Raw genomic sequence first — 18,970 nt, forward strand, 5'->3', positions numbered from 1 at the left:
TTAATACTTTTGCCGTAAGTCTAATTATACAGTCTATCGACGTACGAGGGCAGTTCAATAAGTAATGCAACACATTTTTTTTCTCGGCCAATTTTGGTTGAAAAAACCGGAAATTTCTTGTGGAATATTTTCAAACATTCCCGCTTCGTCTCGTATAGTTTCATTGACTTCCGACAGGTGGCAGCGCTGTATGGTGCTGTTAAAATGGCGTCTGTAACGGATGTGCGTTGCAAACAACGGGCAGTGATCGAGTTTCTTTTGGCGGAAAACCAGGGCATCTCAGATATTCATAGGCGCTTGCAGAATGTCTACGGTGATCTGGCAGTGGACAAAAGCACGGTGAGTCGTTGGGCAAAGCGTGTGTCATCATCGCCGCAAGGTCAAGCAAGACTGTCTGATCTCCCGCGTGCGGGCCGGCCGTGCACAGCTGTGACTCCTGCAATGGCGGAGCGTGCGAACACACTCGTTCGAGATGATCGACGGATCACCATCAAACAACTCAGTGCTCAACTTGACATCTCTGTTGGTAGTGCTGTCACAATTGTTCACCAGTTGGGATATTCAAAGGTTTGTTCCCACTGGGTCCCTCGTTGTCTAACCGAACACCATAAAGAGCAAAGGAGAACCATCTGTGCGGAATTGCTTGCTCGCCATGTGGCTGAGGGTGACAATTTCTTGTCAAAGATTATTACAGGCGATGAAACATGGGTTCATCACTTCGAACCTGAAACAAAACGGCAATCAATGGAGTGGCGCCACACCCACTCCCCTACCAAGAAAAAGTTTAAAGCCATACCCTCAGCTGGAAAAAGTCATGGTTACAGTCTTCTGGAATGCTGAAGGGGTTATTCTGTTCGATGTCCTTCCCCATGGTCAAACGATCAACTCTGAAGTGTATTGTGCTACTCTTCAGAAATTGAAGAAACGACTTCAGCGTGTTCGCAGGCACAAAAATCTGAACGAACTTCTCCTTCTTCATGACAATGCAAGACCTCACACAAGTCTTCGCACCTGAGAGGAGCTCACAAAACTTCAGTGGACTGTTCTTCCTCATGCACCCTACAGCCCCGATCTCGCACCGTCGGATTTCCATATGTTTGGCCCAATGAAGGACGCAATCCGTGGGAGGCACTACGCGGATGATGAACAAGTTATTGATGCAGTACGATGTTGGTTCCGACATCGACCAGTGGAATGGTACCGTGCAGGCATACAGGCCCTCATTTCAAGGTGGTGTAAGGCCGTAGCATTGAATGGAGATTACGTTGAAAAATAGTGTTGTGTAGCTAAAAGATTGGGGAATAACCTGGTGTATTTCAGTGCTGAATAAAACAACCCCTGTTTCAGAAAAAAAATGTGTTGCATTACTTATTGAACTGCCCTCGTACATTTGAGTAACCAAATGTTCATTATTCGTCGCTAGAAGTCATTACATGAATACCAAATTTTAAACTTTATATGTGTATACATTGCGATTACCTTCACATCGAACGGCACAAGACTGAAGCGCTGCGTTACCCTGTTCGCTAGCAGTGATATGTGACAGCCTTGGACGTAACTGAAACGTTACTTGCACTTACAGTATACAATCATTTACATGTGTTTCTTTTTTACGTAGATACTCGTAATTATGATATACCATGCATTATAATAAATCAAAGTAGCGCCACAATGCGGCGTGCCCAAAGCCAATGTCTATCAGTCTCGACTCACGTAGCCAAATGCAATAACTGTACATATTTTCATCTTATTTATCTATTTTATCTCATTTTTTACATTCTATTACCACAATGTTTCTTCTTTGAACCTCATCATGTGCTATGAACAGCTCACACCGCAGATTTTAAAATCTTCAAACATTCATGTGATATCGTAAAACATTACATCTTTTAAAACATGATCACTAGAATAGGTAAATTTCTCATATTTACCTTACTGTTAGTGAAATAATGACGTTTACAAATGTCCTGCCTTCAGCACATTTCATATCTGCGGTAACCAGATTAATGACACGTTGTCTATACCTTGCTACACATTAAGTTACAAGCGTCATAATGATCGCATATTATCATCAACCCACATCATAAATACTACATGAACGCTATCACTAGTGGTTATCATGTCTGCCTACACATCTCTCATCTGGTGTACATATCATGCACAGGCTGATTATTTTTATACAGCTACTAAAACATTACCTTACGTATCCAACCACAATAAAGTTGCCTTAGTGACAATAACAGTTACATACTGCTCCATACAACATTTCGGTAAGCCTGCCTTAGCAAACTTTCAAGCAACCTTGACTGTGACAAGATTTCCTGCGCGCTATATAATTTAATGGCCTAAATCCTATCTATATTAGAAGCCATATTATCGCTCCATAGCTTACCAGCTGTAGCCATGCTCACATTGTAAATTATGAAAACCTTTAAACTATATCGTATGTTGCATTCAGCTCACTTCGTAAAATATTACAACTTTTGCAACCCATTAATCGTCAAAACAAGCAAATTTCTCATATTTACTATACAGTTAGTTAGCCACTGACGTTAATAAATGTCCCACCAACAGCATGTTCAATACGTACACTAACCAGATAGTTGACCAGTGGTTTGCACCTTGCTGTACATTAAGATTCAGTCGTTACACTGCTCACATGCTGTCATCATCCTACAAGTTATAATAAAATATTTCTTTATAAAAACTATAAACACTACCAACATTGTTGTATCAGATATTTGCCTATAGTCTCTTATCTGTCATGTACAGTGTGTACAAACAAGTTATTTTTATGCAGCTAGTAAAACAATGTCTTTCGTACCCAACAACAGTAAAGGGGCCGTACTGACAATGACTACAATTACAAAATTACTCCACTCCAATATTTCGATAAGCCTTGTAGGATGGCGGTTTTTGATGATGTTATTTGACGTGTTAATGTTTGTTAAGGAAAATGACATATTTCAAGAATTGTGGTCAGAGGAACAGTTAGGTAACAGACCCCAGTACTGTGGTGTCGTAGAATCTTTGACAGCCAGTGAATGCTGCGGTGTGAGGCGGGAGTTTTTTTTGTTGAGTGTAAAGTGTAGTGCATGGACGCATATTTGGGCCTATGTGAGCTGCAGATTTATTACGAGGAGGAATGATGACTCAGAATAGTGGTTTGACATAAAAAAGATTCTCAAATAAAGAACAAGGTATTATTTGACGAGGTAAAACGTTTACATTTATTTTTATACACTTGTCTTGTTGATCCACTTCATCCTCGTCACCGTCGAGTTTTTGATAATTATTTCATTGATTGATCTTCTGAGTTAATTTACTGTACCATTTAAGTCATTAGATTAAATGAATTTTCTTAATAGAGTCTACGATTCTTTTTTTTGGTGACTACCTTCCTTAATGATATTTCAGAACTAGCAACGAGTTTCATTGGCATTCTCTGACAAGATTATGAGCCAAATTTTCCTGGACCAACTGTAGTTAGTTTTTAGCCTTATGTAAGTGCAGAAATTTTCGTCTGTTTCAGGTTACATTTTTATACACGTCGACATTAGAGGTTATTTTAAAAAAACATTCAGTCAGGTTTTTTTCAAACAACTCGCACTGACCAAGTCTACCGAGAGTGAAATGTTTGGCTTGTTTTTTTATTTGCTTATGAATGAAATCAGTTTCCAGACACGAGGGATTCTTTTCAATTTCATGTCAATGATGTGGCTTTGAGCTCAGTAGCACATATAGGTTGTCGACTCACATCCCCAGATTTGCATTTACGATAACACACACAGGTAATCACTACTCACTTACAGCCTGCATTAGCAAACATTCAAGCAACCAAATCATCTTAAACCAGATTATCAATCTATTATTTGATGACTGTAGCGAGGTAACGGCATCCCTACAATGTCGATGGTCGCTATTTAAATATACACTGGCGCGGAGACTTGTATGGCGTCATGTACCACCGAGGAATGTTTTGCGTAGTAAGTTGTATTAACCCTAGTACAGCTCAAGATGTGACTTGTTATTATGTTTAACCTTTGCTGATTGATAATACACTTAAGTTTTATAGGATACTTGATTATGGACTAGGTCCGAAATTGTTCAGTCATACAACGAATAAATAACAGATGACATTTTCAAGCGGCTTTCAGTCAATTAAACAATTCATCGCCGCTGTTGACCCGGACCAAATGGAACTCATCTTTCCATTTTCATCCTTGCAGAATACATTTTGAATGTCCGCTCCCTGTAGCTGAGTGGTCAGCGCGACAGAATATCAACCGTAAGGGCCCGGGTTCGTTTCCCGGCTGGGTCGGAGATTTTCTCCGCTCAGGGACTGGGTGTTGTGTTGTCCTAATCACCATCATTTCATTCCCATTGACGCGCAAGTCACCGAAGTGGCGTCAGATCGAAAGACTTGCACCCGGCGAACGGTCTACCGAAAGGGAGGCCCTAGTCACACGACATTTACATTTTTTTACATTTTGAATATTCTCTCCACAAAGATATTCAAGACTATACCGGTTACGTGGCAATAATTTAGTGACGAAGTACAGTATCACAGTTCTACATCTACATCTACATTGATACTCCGCAAGCCACCCAACGGTGTGTGGCGGAGGGCACTTTACGTGCCACTGTCATTACCTCCCTTTCCTGTTCCAGTCGCGTATGGTTCGCGGGAAGAACGACTGTCTGAAAGCCTCCGTGCGCGCTCTAATCTCTCTAATTTTACATTCGTGATCTCCTCGGGAGGTATAAGTAGGGGGAAGCAATATATTCGATACCTCATCCAGAAACGCACCCTCTCGAAACCTGGCGAGCAATCTACACCGCGATGCAGAGCGCCTCTCTTGCAGAGTCTGCCACTTGAGTTTATTAAACATCTCCGTAACGCTATCACGGTTACCAAATAACCCTGTGACGAAACGCGCCGCTCTTCTTTGGATCTTCTCTATCTCCTCCGTCAGACCGATCTGGTACGGATCCCACACTGATGAGCAATACTCAAGTATAGGTCGAACGAGTGTTTTGTAAGCCACCTCCTTTGTTGATGGACTACATTTTCTGAGCACTCTCCCATTGAATCTCAACCTGGTACCCGCCTTACCAACAATTAATTTTATATGATCATTCCACTTCAAATCGTTCCGCACGCATACTCCCAGATATTTTACAGAAGTAACTGCTACCAGTGTTTGTTCCGCTATCATATAATCATACAATAAAGGATCCTTCTTTCTATGTATTCGCAATACATTACATTTGTCTATGTTAAGGGTCAGTTGCCACTCCCTGCACCAAGTGCCTATCCGCTGCAGATCTTCCTGCATTTCGCTACAATTTTCTAATGCTGCAACTTCTCTGTATACTACAGCATCATCCGCGAAAAGCCGCATGGAACTTCCGACACTATCTACTAGGTCATTTATATATATTGTGAAAAGCAATGGTCCCATAACACTCCCCTGTGGCACGCCAGAGGTTACTTTAACGCGTGTAGACGTCTCTCCATTGATAACAACTGTGAACTGACTAATCACATGTACGAAGGTATATTGATATCCGATCATGTCTTTTGGGTGCTTCAGTCTACTCAAGGTTACAAGTTTGCGCACAGACATAAACAGATACCGGGTAATTCCCTGTCCAGCGTGGCGGGGAATTTCATGCTTGCTTCTCCACAGATAACATAGAAGGAAAGTTTACGAAATTCAGAGAACTGAAGAATGTGCAAATCAACACAGATACCACATCATCATAAATTCGTCGTTCGACTTTGTTCTTTCAGTAGCGGTGCACTCCATGCTTTGGCAATTATGTTATTGTAATTACACAAGCAGATGTTCTTCCCACCGCCGATACAGTCAATTACAACAGCTGGCCTTTTTTGTCTCAGATGCATTTTTAGAACAAGACAAAAAAAGAAATGATACATTGCTTGACAAAAAAAAAAGAAAAGAAACACTGAAGCACCCAAAAGACATGATCGGATATCAATATAACTTCGTACATGTGATTAGTCAGTTCACAGTTTTTTTTACATTAATTTATCGTTTTCCATGGATCCCTTGGCGAGGAGTCTCTGGGATGTGGAAAGAGTGAAGTTTTTTTTTTTTTTAACTCAGATACATGGATATTGTACAATTCAAATGCAGGTAGAGTTATGAGCTCTAATCCTTGTGAATATATTTATCGATGGAGTGGAAGGAGTTGGCCAACAGGAAGTTCTTCAATTCACTCTGAAACAGATCTTTATCACTTACAAGACCTATGATATGCTCTGGTAAGTTATTGAATGTATGAGTACTCATGTATTTGACTCCGTTTTCTACTAATGTTAAACTTTTATAGTCCTTACACAAATTGTTTATGGTTCTGGTATTATAACCATGTTTTGCACTAGCTTCTGTAAAAAGATACATGTTGGAAACGACAAAGGACATCAATGAGTATATGTACTGAAAAATAGTAATTAGAATACCACGTTTCTCAAAGACGTCTCTCCGTGATGATCTAGGACTGACAGCAGATATATTTCTAATGACTCGTTTCTGAATTTTGAAAATGTTCTCTTTGTGGGAGGAGTTTCCCCAAAAGATGATTCCATAACTCATTAGTGAATGGAAGTAGGCCGGAATAAACTAACTTCTTCATTTTTAAATCACCTATTTCTGCTATCGTGCGTACTGCAAATGTAGCTGAACTCTGGCGTTTCATTAAGTCTAATTTTCCAGTTCAGTTTGTGGTCAAATTGTAGCCATAAAAAGTTTGACAAGTCTACAGCTTTAATTTTGTGTTCATATAAGTTTCTTTGTTGCCAATTATGAGTTATGAGTTCTCAGTCCGCTCATCGCTGCGTAGTTTCACTCAGTGTCGAGCATTCGAGCATCGTTCGTACAGTCATCTTTGCGACTAGTTCTAGTGGTGTTTCTTCTGCAGCTTTGCATCAGAATGAGTGATGTTATGCGTAACAGTTTTTACGAACTTTTAAGTGAATAAGAAGAAGGACAATAATTTTTATGCAGGTGCTGAGCAATATAATATTCTGTAAAGTGAAGTGAAAAATGCAAAAATCGTTTCCAATAAAAAATGTGTTCACTGCAGACGTTTGAAGCTATATGATGTTCTCAACATCGGAGGTGAAGGGAAACTCATAGCACCAGCGTCTACTGGAAAAGAAGAAATTCGTTATTACGTTCGTTTTGATGATCTTTTTAACGTACTGCAAGAGACCCATTTGCTGTAGACAATGGCGGTCGAACACGGATTATTGTGGAACTGAATCGTTAAGTACAAGAATGTGACCGTTCAGTCAATCGTTACTTATTTGAGATTATGTGAACCATGTCATAAAAAGCAAAAAACACTGAAAAGGGGTGTTGTAGTGAAACCTGCCATACACAGTGAAATGAATTCGCGATGCCAAACTGACTTAATCGACATGCAGGCAAACCAAGACAATAAGTCGATGTTCACAATTGTGTACCAGGATCATTTGACAAAATTTGTTAACCTCCACGCAATAACTTCTAAAAGAGCTGATGAAATAGCAAGTAATCTTTTGGAAATTTTTATCACCTTTGTTGCCCCAAGTATCCTTCATTCTGATAATGATAGAGTTTTGCAACCAAGTCATTCAAAGTTTATGTGGGTTGTGGAGTGATATAAAGCCATTCCACGGGAAGCCGAGCCACAGTCAGTCTCAGGGATCAGTCGAAAGAGCAAATCAAGACATCGAAAATATGTTACCATCTTGGATGGAAACAAATGAAACATCAAAATGGTCTGAAGGGGAAAGGTTTGTGCAAGCAAAGAAAAATAGGGCTTATCATGAAGCGATCGGATGTTCACCATATGAAGACATGTCTGGGGTTCCAATGAAAATGGGCATTGCGACCTCAGTTGTTCCACATTATTTAATAAAAAATATAAACACTGAAGAAGACTTGGAAACAATCTTCAACACCACCTCCAATGACTAACAGGAACCTCAAAATGACGGCCAAGGAATTGATGACAGTGAATCAATTACTGGAACAGAAGGAACGGAGGTAGAAAGTGCGGCTGCAGCAGATGAAAAAGCACTAGAGACACGGGATTTCACAACAGTTAACAACGAGGCACCGGCACCAGCTGATGGTTGTGACGAGGCGCTGACAACTTCCAACAGTGTTAATGAAGTGAAACGGATCAGAAAAGCTGCCAAAGAAGGTCTTCAATTGCAGGCGAAGAAAATGAAAGCAGCCTCGTGTAACAAAAGAATATAAAATTTTTTTCTTGCCCCTTGAAGCTGTCGGATACGCAACCTGCAACTCGGTTTTGGTTACTTTGGCCATTCACTAATGTACACTACTGGCCATTAAAATTGCTACACCAAGAAGAAATGCAGATGATAAACGGGTATTCATTGGACAAACATATTACACTAGAACTGTTATGTGATTGCATTTTTACGAAATCTGGGTGCATAGATCCTGAGAAATCAGTACCCAGAACAACCACCTCTGGCCGTAATAACGGCCTTGATACGCCTGGGCATTGAGTCAAACAGAGCTTGGATGGCGTGTACAGGTACAGCTGCCCATGCAGCATAAACGTGATACCACAGTTCATCAAGAGTAGTGACTGGCGTATTGTGACGAGCCAGTTGCTCGGCCTCCATTGACCAGACGTTTTCAATTGATGAGAGGCAGGAGAATGTGCTGGCCAGGTCAGCAGTCGAACATTTTCTGTGGCCAGAAAGGCCCGTACAGGACCTCCAACATGCGGTCGTGCATTATCCTACTGAAATGTAGGGTTTCGCAGGGATCGAATGAAGGGTAGAGCCAAGGGTCGTAACACATCTGAAATGTAACGTCCACTGTTCAAACTGCCGTCAATGCGAACAAGAGGTGACCGAGACGTGTAACCAATGGCACCCCATACCATCATGCCGGGTGATACGGCAGTATGGCGATGACGACTACACGCTTCCAATGTGCGTTCACCGCAATGTCGCCAAACACGGATGCGACGATCATGATGCTGTAAACAGAACCTGAATTCATCCGAAAAAATGACGTTTTGCCATTCGTGCACCCAGGTTCGTAGTTGAGTACACCATCGCAGGCGCTCCTGTCTGTGATGCAGCATCAAGGGTAACCGCAGCCATGGTCTCCGAGCTGATAGTCCATGTTGCTGTAAACGTCATTGAACTGTTCGTGCAGATGGTTGTTGTCTTGGAAACGTCCCCATTTGTGGACTCGGGGATCGAGACGTGGCTGCACGGTCCATTAAAGCCTGCGGATAAGATGCCTGTCATCTCGACTGCTTGTGATACGAGGCCGTTGGGATCCAGCACGGCGTTCTGTATTACCCTCTTGAACCCGCCGATTCCAAATTCTGCTAAAAGTAATTGAATCTCGACCAACGCGAGCAGCATAGTCGCGATAAGCTACAATCCGACCTTTATCAAAGTCGGAAACGTGATGGTACGCATTTCTCCTCATTACACGAGGCATCGCAACGACTTTTCACCAGGCAACGTCGGTCAAATGCTGCTTGTGTATGAGAAATCGGTTGGAAACTTTCCACATGTCAGCACGTTGAAGGTGTCGCCAAGCTTGTGTTAATGCTCTGAAAAGCTAATCATTTGCATATCACAGCATCTTCTTCCTGTCGGTTAACGCCGGCCGAGGTGGCCGAGCGGTTCTACGCGCTACAGTCTGCAACCACGCAAACGCTAGGTCGCAGGTTCGAATTCTGCCTCGGGCATGGATGTGTGTGATCTCCTTAGGTTAGTTAGGTTTAAGTTGTAGGGCACTGATGACCTGAGAAGTTAAGTCCCATAGTGCTCAGAGTCATTTGACCTGTCGGTTAAATTTCGCGTCTGTAGCACGTCATCTTTGTGGTGTAGCAATTTTAATGGCCAATAGCGTATTTCAATAAATTCCTAAGCTGATTTTTTTAATGAATACTGTTTTACCAGTTGGTATGGGTACATCCAAAGATTTACGAACGTCTCTTGGGAAAAGTTCGAAATCTATTAATATAATAAGAAATTTCGGACTTTTCTCACACTGTGATGGTAAGTCTTAGGTTTCAGCAGTTAATTCTAGGATTTACCAATCATCTTACTTTTACAGTAACATTAACACTTTAATGGAAAATAACACCTCTTAACGTGCACATTATAATAGCCCTTTAAATTTTTAAATTCGCCCAATAATTATATGAGGAACAGAATATCAATTTTTTGTTGCGCCGTGAAGCTGTCGGATACGCAACCTGCAACTCGTCTTTGGTTACTTTGGCCGTTTATTAATGTAGATGGCGCTAAGGAGGGACAGCGTGGAACGTGTTGATGACCTCAGTACTGCAGGACCTGCCTTTCGGCAGAACGCCTCACACAGAAAAGTGCTGGCGAAGGATGCGACTCCCTCCGCCTTGTCAGCGCTTCGACGTGTGGACGCACGGTGCCAGGCGGACGTATCGCCGCAGGCCTGCTAGCGGCTTATCGCTAAACAGGCGGTGCATGCTCGGGGCACTTAAAGGCTGCCGGCGTTTCGCCAGTTAGCGGTCGTCTGCCACGGACGGCGTGCAGTTCGGCGCTGTCGCCGCTTCGTGTCGCACGTCACCACCACTGCAGGCGCTCTTTCGTCACCATCTTCCGTTGTTTTCGGTGAGTGTACCGGTGTACCGCAAAAGCTGTGTTTTGTTTCACACTTCTCTAAGTTGATGCGATACCCCGCGAATTCTTCTCCTGTGCCAGGCTCGGGAAGACCTGTGAAGGGTCCACAATTGATACACCGAATGGCAGTCGGCCCTGAACATAAAGAAATGTAATGTAGTGCGCGTAGCTCCGACAGGTTTAAAGGCTATTTCGGGAGTAACCCAAGGAACTATTAAGGAGTCCTCACACGCTCAATATTTATTGAGCGATACTATTATGCAATAATATTGACCGTTTGACAGCGGTAGCGACGGCTTGCGCAGTGTACTGAAGGATACTGCAGAGCTTTAAAAACATTCAAAAAATGGCTCTGAGCACTATGGGACTCAACTGCTGAGGTCATTAGTCCCCTAGAACTTAGAACTAGTTAAACCTAACGAACCTAAGGACATCACAAACATCCATGCCCGAGGCAGGATTCGAACCTGCGACCGTAGCGGTCTTGCGGTTCCAGACTGCAGCGCCTTTAACCGCACGGCCACTTCGGCCGGCCTTTTAAAAACATTGACGCCCTCTTAATACAGGGTGAGTCACTAACTGTTGCCACCTAGAATAACTTCGAAATTATGATGGCTGGCTCAAATGGCTCTGAGCACTATGGGACTCAACTGCTGTGGTCATCAGTCCCCTAGAACTTAGAACAACCTAAACCTAACTAACCTAAGGACATCACACACATCCATGCCCGAGGCAGGATTCGAACCTGCGACCGTAGCAGTCGCACGGTTCCGGACTGCACGCCTAGAACCGCGAGACCACCGCGGCCGGCAAATTATGATAGTAGCCAAAAATTTTGCTGGACAAATGTTGCATGGGGCAACGGGGGCCATAATATGACATTCGTTTTTTGTTGTTAGGTGCGGTCGCTTCAGAGATGTGAAGGTCAACTTTATTTTTTAAATGGGATGCTACGGTTTGGTACTTACTGTCTGATAGCGGCTATCGAGACAAATCCAATGATGTGTAACAGTAAGGTCTTTGCAGGTCAACGAAGGTCAGAAAGGTGGCATGAACGTCCATTTACAGTTGTTCGAAGTGATGACCATTAGCATCAAATGGTTCAAATGCCTCTGAGCACTATGGGACTTGACGTCTGAGGTCATCTGTCCCCTAGAACTCAGAACTACTTAAACCCAACTAACCTAAGGACGTCACACACATCCATGCCCGAGGCAGGATTCGAACCTGCGACCGCAACGGTCACGCGGTTCCAGACTGTAGCGCCTAGAACCGCTCGGCTATTTCGGCCGGCCTGACCATTAGTATCAATGCAGTGCTGCAATCTTCTTATCATAGGTTTAGTGGTATTTCGCATCATTGCGAAACTTATCGAACCACATGCTCTGATAGTTCTCTCTCCTATATCTGCAAATAGTATTTCTCTGCCTCGTGATGTCTGGGTGTTGTGTGCTATCCTTAGCTTAGTGAGGTTTAAGTAGTTCTGAGTTCTAGGGGACTGATGACCATAGATGTTAAGTCCCATAGTGCTCAGAGCCATCTGAACCATTTTTTTGCAAATAGTAAACATTCGCCCAATAAAAAATGGTTCAAATGGCTCTGAGCACTATGGGACTTAACTTCTAAGGTCGTTAGTCCCCTAGAACTTAGAACGACTTAAACCTAACTAACCTAAGGACGTCACACACATCCATGCCCGAGGCAGGATTTGAACCTGCGACCGTAGCGGTCGCGCGGTTTCAGACTGTAGCGCCTTTAACCGCTTGGCCACCCCGGCCGGCTATTCGCCCAATACGGCGTATCCATCTAACGTGCAATTGACATGTAAACACCATTCGACGGTTTCACAGTACAACACAAATAGGAACGGTAAGACTAGTATCGTCGACTCAAGGGAAGGTGAATCTACATCTACATCTACATCCATACTCCGCAAGCTACCCGACGGTGTGTGGCGGAGGGTTGAGTACCTCAATTGGTTCTCCCTTCTATTCTAGTCTCCTATCGTTTGTGGAAAGAGAGATTGTCGGTATGCCTCTGTGTGGGCTCTAATCTCTCTGATTTTATCCTCATGGTCTCTTCGCGAGATATACGTAGGAGGGTGCAATATACTGCTTGACTCCTCGGTGAAGGTCTGTTCTTGAAACTTCAACAAAAGCCCGTACCGAGCTACTGACCGTATGTCTTGCAGAGTCTTCCACTGGAGTTTATCTATTATCTCTGTAATGCTTTCGCGATTACTTAATGAAGAGCAAGTCGATACGGTGTTCATTTACGGAGAATGTCGAGGAAATTCATGAGAGTTAGAGACTTACACGCTGAAAGATATCCTCTACGTACTCACCCAACACGTTGTACATTTAAATATGTGTATGGTAAATTGAGAGCAACTGGATATTTAACGCATCGGAAACATATCCGCCGAAGGAAAGTTGCTAACGAGGAAACAGAAATTGGTACTCTTGCCACTGTGGTTCGCGTCAAATCGCAAGGGAATCTGGCATGAGCCAGAGTACTGTTGTTCGTTTTCTGCATCGCCATAAATATCATCCTTACCGTATCAGTCTCCAGCAAGAATTAACTGGTACGGATTGTATGCGTCGCATTGAAATGGTTCAAATGGCTCTAAGCACTATGGGACCTAACATCTGACGTCATCAGTCCCCTAGACTTAGAACTACTTAAACCTAACTAACCTAAGGACATCACACATATCCATGCCCGAGGCAGGATACGAACCTGCGACCGCAGCAGCAGCGCGGTTCCGGACTGAATCGCCTAGAACCACTCGGCCACAGCGGCCGGTGTCGCATTGAATTCTGTCAATGGGCTCAACTTCAGATTCAGAGGATGACACATTTATTATTTTGATTTTCTTTACTGACGAGGCTACATTTGCGAAGCATGGAAATGTTAATTTGCATGACATGCGTTACTGAACAACTGAAAATCCATGTTGGCTGCGGGAAGTTGCACTCCAAAAACCGTGGTCGGTGAATTTATGGTGTGGGACTCTGGAGGACAGAATTACAGGCTCCTATTTCATCGAAGATAATCTCATTGGTAGGAAGTACACCAAAATCCTTCAAGAAACATTAGGTCTGTTACTGGAAGAAATACCTTTAGGAACAAGGAACAGAATGTGGTATCAACACGACGGTGTACGGCACATTTTTTTGCTCATGGCTAGAAATGAGTTGCAGAAACAATTCCCAAATCGTTGGATTGGACGCGGAGGAGATGTGTCTTGGCCGGGTCGTTCGCCAGACTTGACGTCTTTGGATTTTTTCTTATGGGTATTCGTAAAGGACATTGTTTATAAAGACGTTCCAACTACACCTGCAGATATGCGAGAGAGAATTGTCAGCGCATATGCTTCGATAAATGCCGATATGACAAGGAAAATCACTCAATCCATGATAAGAAGATTGCAGCACTGCATTGATACTAAGCATCATGATACTTCGAACATCTTCTGTAAATGGACGTTCATGGCACCTTTGTGACCTTCATTGGTCTTCAAAGACCTTACTCTTACACATCATTGGATTCGTCTTGATAGCCACTATCAGGGAATAAATACCAAACAAGTATCCCAGTTTTTTTTAAGAAAGCGAAGCTGACCTTCATATCTTTGAATCGACCCCACCTAGCATCAAAAAACCAACGTCATATTATGGGCCCCGTTGTCCCATGCTACATTTGTCCCACAAACTTCTCAGCTCCTGTCAAACTTTCGGAGTTATTCTTGGTGGCAATAGTTAGTGACTCACCCTGTATATTAAGCAATATATTGCACGGCATAAGGGTGATATCGTGGAATACACAGCAGTTCCTGCCAAGACTTCCTGATTTTCGGACGTGCACACAACTGATAACAGCAGCGCCGTACGGACATGAATACTTCAGGAAAGAGAGTTAAAAGGAATTCGTAATAACTGACGGAAAGTCATCCCGTAAAACAGAAGTAATATCTTGGATTCCCCAAGAAAGTGTAACAAGCCCTCTGCTGTTCCCTATCTGCATAAACGATTTAGGAGACAGCCATGGGAGCTCTGTTAGATTGATTACAGAGGATTCTGTCACTGGCCGTCTTGCAAAGACAACAGATGATCCAAGCCGTTTGCAAAATGATATAAAGAAGATATCTTTATGGTAAAAAAAGTGGCCAGTGACTCTAAATAATGGATTTTTTGAAGTCATCCAAAAAAATGGCTCTGAGCACTATGGGACTTAACATCTTAGGTCATCAGTCCCCTAGAACTTAGAACTACTTAAACCTAACTAGCCTAAGGACATCACACTCATCCATGCCCGAGGCAGGATTTGAACCTGCGACCGTAGCAGTCCCGCGGTTCCGGACTGCAGCGCCTAGAGCCGCACTGCCACAGCGGCCGGCTGAAGTCATCCAAGTGAGTACTAAGAGGAGTTCGCTATCTTTCGGTTACACGATAAATCAACCAAATCTAAAGACTATAAATTCAACTAAATACTTAGATATTACAACTACAAATAACTTATATTGAAACGATCACATAGATAATGTTCTGGGGAAGCAAAGCAAAGACTGCGATTCATTGGAAGAACTCTTATAAAATTCAACACTTCTACTACAAAGGCTGCTTACACTACGCATGTCTGTCCTCTTCTGGAGTTTTGCTGTGCGGTGCGGTATTCGCATCGGATAGGGTTGACCGAGGACATCGAAACACTTCAAAGAAGGGTATGTCGTTTTGTATCATCGCGAAACAGGGGAAGGAGTGCCACGGATAAGATACACGAATTAGAACGGCAGTCGTGAAAACAAAAGCATGACATCCTCTGAAATTTCAGTCACCAACTTTCTCCTCAGAATGTGAAGAGCCTCTATAAGTTGCTGAGTAAGTCATGTCCAAGCTCCGAGGATCGTGAAGGCATATCACATCCATTCGGTCCGAGGCTGGTAAATCACAGTGGTGTCCAAGCCAACATTCGTTTAAGGCAAATGTGTATTTTTATCTAACTTTGTGGCTGAAGGCACTTCCTGTCGCCACAGTTAACCTAAGGGACGGAAGTTGTGTGTGCAGAGTTTCGCTCCACCAAAACTACGGTTCGGTCGTTTTGGTACAATACATAAATGACGCAGTAAATTGTAGGATTACCGGTAGTATTGTATGTTTGTTTGATTTGGGGAATGGGACCAAATACCAAGGTCATCGGCCTCATCGGATTAGAGAAGGATGGGGAAGGAGTTCGGCCGTGCCCTTTGAAAGGAACCATCCCAGCATTTGAGGCGATTTGGCGATTTAGGGAAATCAAACAAAACCTAAATCGGAATGGCAGTACCTGGGTTTGAACCGTCGTCCTCCCAAATGCGGGTCAAGTGTGCTAACCACTGCCGGCCGTGGTGGCCGTGCGGTTCTAGGCGCTTCAGTCTGGAACTGCGTGACCGCTACGGTCGTAGGTTAGAATCCTGCCTCGGGCATGGATGTGTGTGATGTCCTTAGGTTAGTTAGGTTTAAGTAGTTCTAAGTTCTAGGGGACTAATGACCACAGCAGTTAAGTCCCATAGTGCTCAGAGCCATTTGAACCATTTGCTAACCACTACGCCACCTCGCCCGGTCCCAGTAGCATTGGTTGGTAAGATTGGTAGGGAGAGAAATTAAACGAATGTATGTGAGAGAAACCGGGAGCCGACGACGTCTATCTCTCTCTCTCTCTCTCTCTCTCTCTCTCTCTCTCTCTCTCTCTGTCTCTCTCCCACTCCCCTCCTTCTTTTTTGCTTATATTTAGAACCGCAAATCGTACAGTGTTAGTCCATTATGTATTCTGTATCTTTAAAAAAGATAAATATTATTTTATAAGTAATAAAAATTTCTTTTGATGCAAGTACAGTTTGCTTTTGCTTCTGCCTTTGTCCTACATCAAGCGCAGGATCAAGTACGGATTTGGCATGATTAATTCTAAGGGGTGGACAGATACACTTCTTGTCACTACCCCATACCCCCCGGGATTGAATTAATGTACCTCAGCCGTCTGCGTCTAGTGTAAATCATGAAATATTGCGAATGTGTTGCAAATGTCAGCGAGTCATGTAACTGAGGTGGGACGTGGGAACTATCCCGGTTTTCACCTAGTGGGATGTGGAAAACCGCCGAAAAACCACATTCAGGCCACCAGCCCTCGTCGTTAATCCGCTGGCCGGATTCGATCAGGGGCTGGCGGGCCTACCCGAGTCCAGGAAGCAGAGCGTTAGCGCTCTCGGCTACCCTGGCGGGTATTGATGCAAGTACAGTGTACATGCACAAACTTTATGTTATGTATATTATTACTGTTGTTTCTTGTACTCAATAGAACGTTCTTCATTACGACCAAATACAAGAGTTTTCTGTTGTTACTGACAAGTGCGAAAGTTGTTTATGAATAACAGAAACATGTTTTTGTTTAAGTTCGATAAAGTGTTTAAGCGATGCCTGACATGTGTTTGTTTTGCAGCCTTTTTTAGTTTTATATTTTTTTTAGAAAATTGCTTTTTTTAGTGCTATGCTATAAATGTGTACTATTTTCATTTTTACTACATCAATCTGTTTCACGCTACAAATCAAAAATTTTCGAATAAAACATTGTCAGTTTCAGTTTTGCAACTGTGGAAAACAGAAATGTTCTTTAGATTACGCGACCCTTTATTTGTCCCTACTGTTGTGGACTGTTCGCCGCTTTCACTTTCTAGGGGAATCTAATAGGACACTGATATCATATGCAACCAAAGCGATTGAAATAAGGAATCGCCCCATAAGTATGAAACACACACAACATACAGGTAACGTGGTTAACTGACTGAAGCTACTAGGAAAACTAGCGTAGTCCATGCTCACTTGTCATAGTCTACAGAAGTCTACCGTAGTCTCTAGACGAATGGCACAGTATCTTTGTAGTAGATTGACTGGAATAGTATCTTTACAGGTCAGAAGCTAAACACGCAGAACTGGTGTGTAACTCCCACATTTATTGGCTCGCATTTCCGGAAAGAATTTTCACCAAACAGGAACTATTTTAATTACAATAACTCTATATCGTGCACATTAATTTTTACAGAGGTATACATTTTTAGAAACTTTAGAATTATAGTTACAAGAATATACTATTAGTTATTCAAATCTTACTGACTTTCATGAAAGAACGTTCTAGAATGCGAAGTCTTTTATTAACAGTAGCAACTTATTGTTGGAAATGGAAAATTTGTTTTTCAAAGATGAAGAAGAGGAGGTTTCTACTGAGGTATGGCAAGGCTAATCCAAACAACGTTCGCCTGTGTAGAAATTTTAGGCAGTACATATTTTGTAAGCATCAAATTTTATCGTATTTCTTTAAATAAAAAGTTTTAATAAAACTAATTGAACTTTTACAATCAGAAAACTCATAACTAAATACTGAGTAATGAAATTTAATGTGAAACTTCTTTAATAAAATTTCGACAATTTTTGGACGATATCAACTGTACAGAACGTATTTAACAGATAGTCCTGCTCTTTAATTACTCCCTTTAATTCAAAATACACGTGAGGATGACTCTTTATTACTAACGTTAAATATACGTCGTGTACTACAGATCGAAGGAAAAACTTACTTTTATTAGTTACAACACATGGTAAAGAGAATAATTACTTATATGTGATCACATGTATCGCATAATTCAGTAAAGGGGTTAGTATCGAGAGGTTTGATAGGTAGTGTTATCGAATACCGTAATAATGTGAATATACCATCCTCCCTCCCGCCCTCCCCTCCCCCCCTGATACGCTTCAGCGTGCGCCAAGCTCTATTAGTCATCATATGTTAACTGTTTGTGTATCTTATTTTACTAGGTAGAGATTTGAAACCAGTCCAGTTTTAGCCTATAGGAACGAGGAAAACTTTAAATACCAGCAGGCTGGCCGATACATCAGCCAAATGCCATAACGTACCGTACTGTTCCTGTCTTGGTATATGCCACCTCCCTGGTTCGTAAGTCAGCCTTCTGCACGTTAAGCTGTACTAGGTCTTTGTTAAATACAGCTTTTCCTTACTCTGACGTACAGGGAGAACGTCAGCTTGTCAAATACTGCTAATTTTATGTTGTTTCCTTGCGTCTAACACTGCATTGCTGTCTCCGCTTTATGTTTCGCGGGAGATCGCAACTTTAAAAGTAATAAGAAGCACTTTAGTAAAGTAATACGATTTAGTACCTGCTAGTGCTAAATAATGAGAGTGGTTTTGAAGCAGATGATAGCGTGCAAATTAGTGATAATGCGACTCCATTCTACAGACAATCTG

The 18,970-nt window shown here is 42.5% G+C and overlaps 1 protein-coding gene across 4 annotated transcripts in view; it reads left to right on the top strand.

Annotated features, from left to right (window-relative positions):
- LOC124552058 (scoloptoxin SSD14-like) overlaps window positions 1-18,970 on the top strand; it is a 447,845-nt gene that overhangs the window by 219,701 nt on the left and 209,174 nt on the right. Inside the window, exon 1 of one of the 4 annotated variants that reach the window (XM_047126489.1) lies at window positions 10,560-10,669. The exons of the other annotated variants lie outside the window; for them this stretch is intronic. The gene's annotated coding sequence lies outside the window, so the exon portion shown is untranslated. Of the gene's footprint in view, window positions 1-10,559; window positions 10,670-18,970 lie in introns of those variants that run through there. 4 annotated transcript variants of the gene reach the window in all.

The sequence above is a fragment of the Schistocerca americana genome, chromosome 1 (genome assembly GCF_021461395.2).
Source record: "Schistocerca americana isolate TAMUIC-IGC-003095 chromosome 1, iqSchAmer2.1, whole genome shotgun sequence".
In the NCBI taxonomy this organism is placed as follows: Eukaryota; Metazoa; Arthropoda; class Insecta; order Orthoptera; family Acrididae; genus Schistocerca; species Schistocerca americana.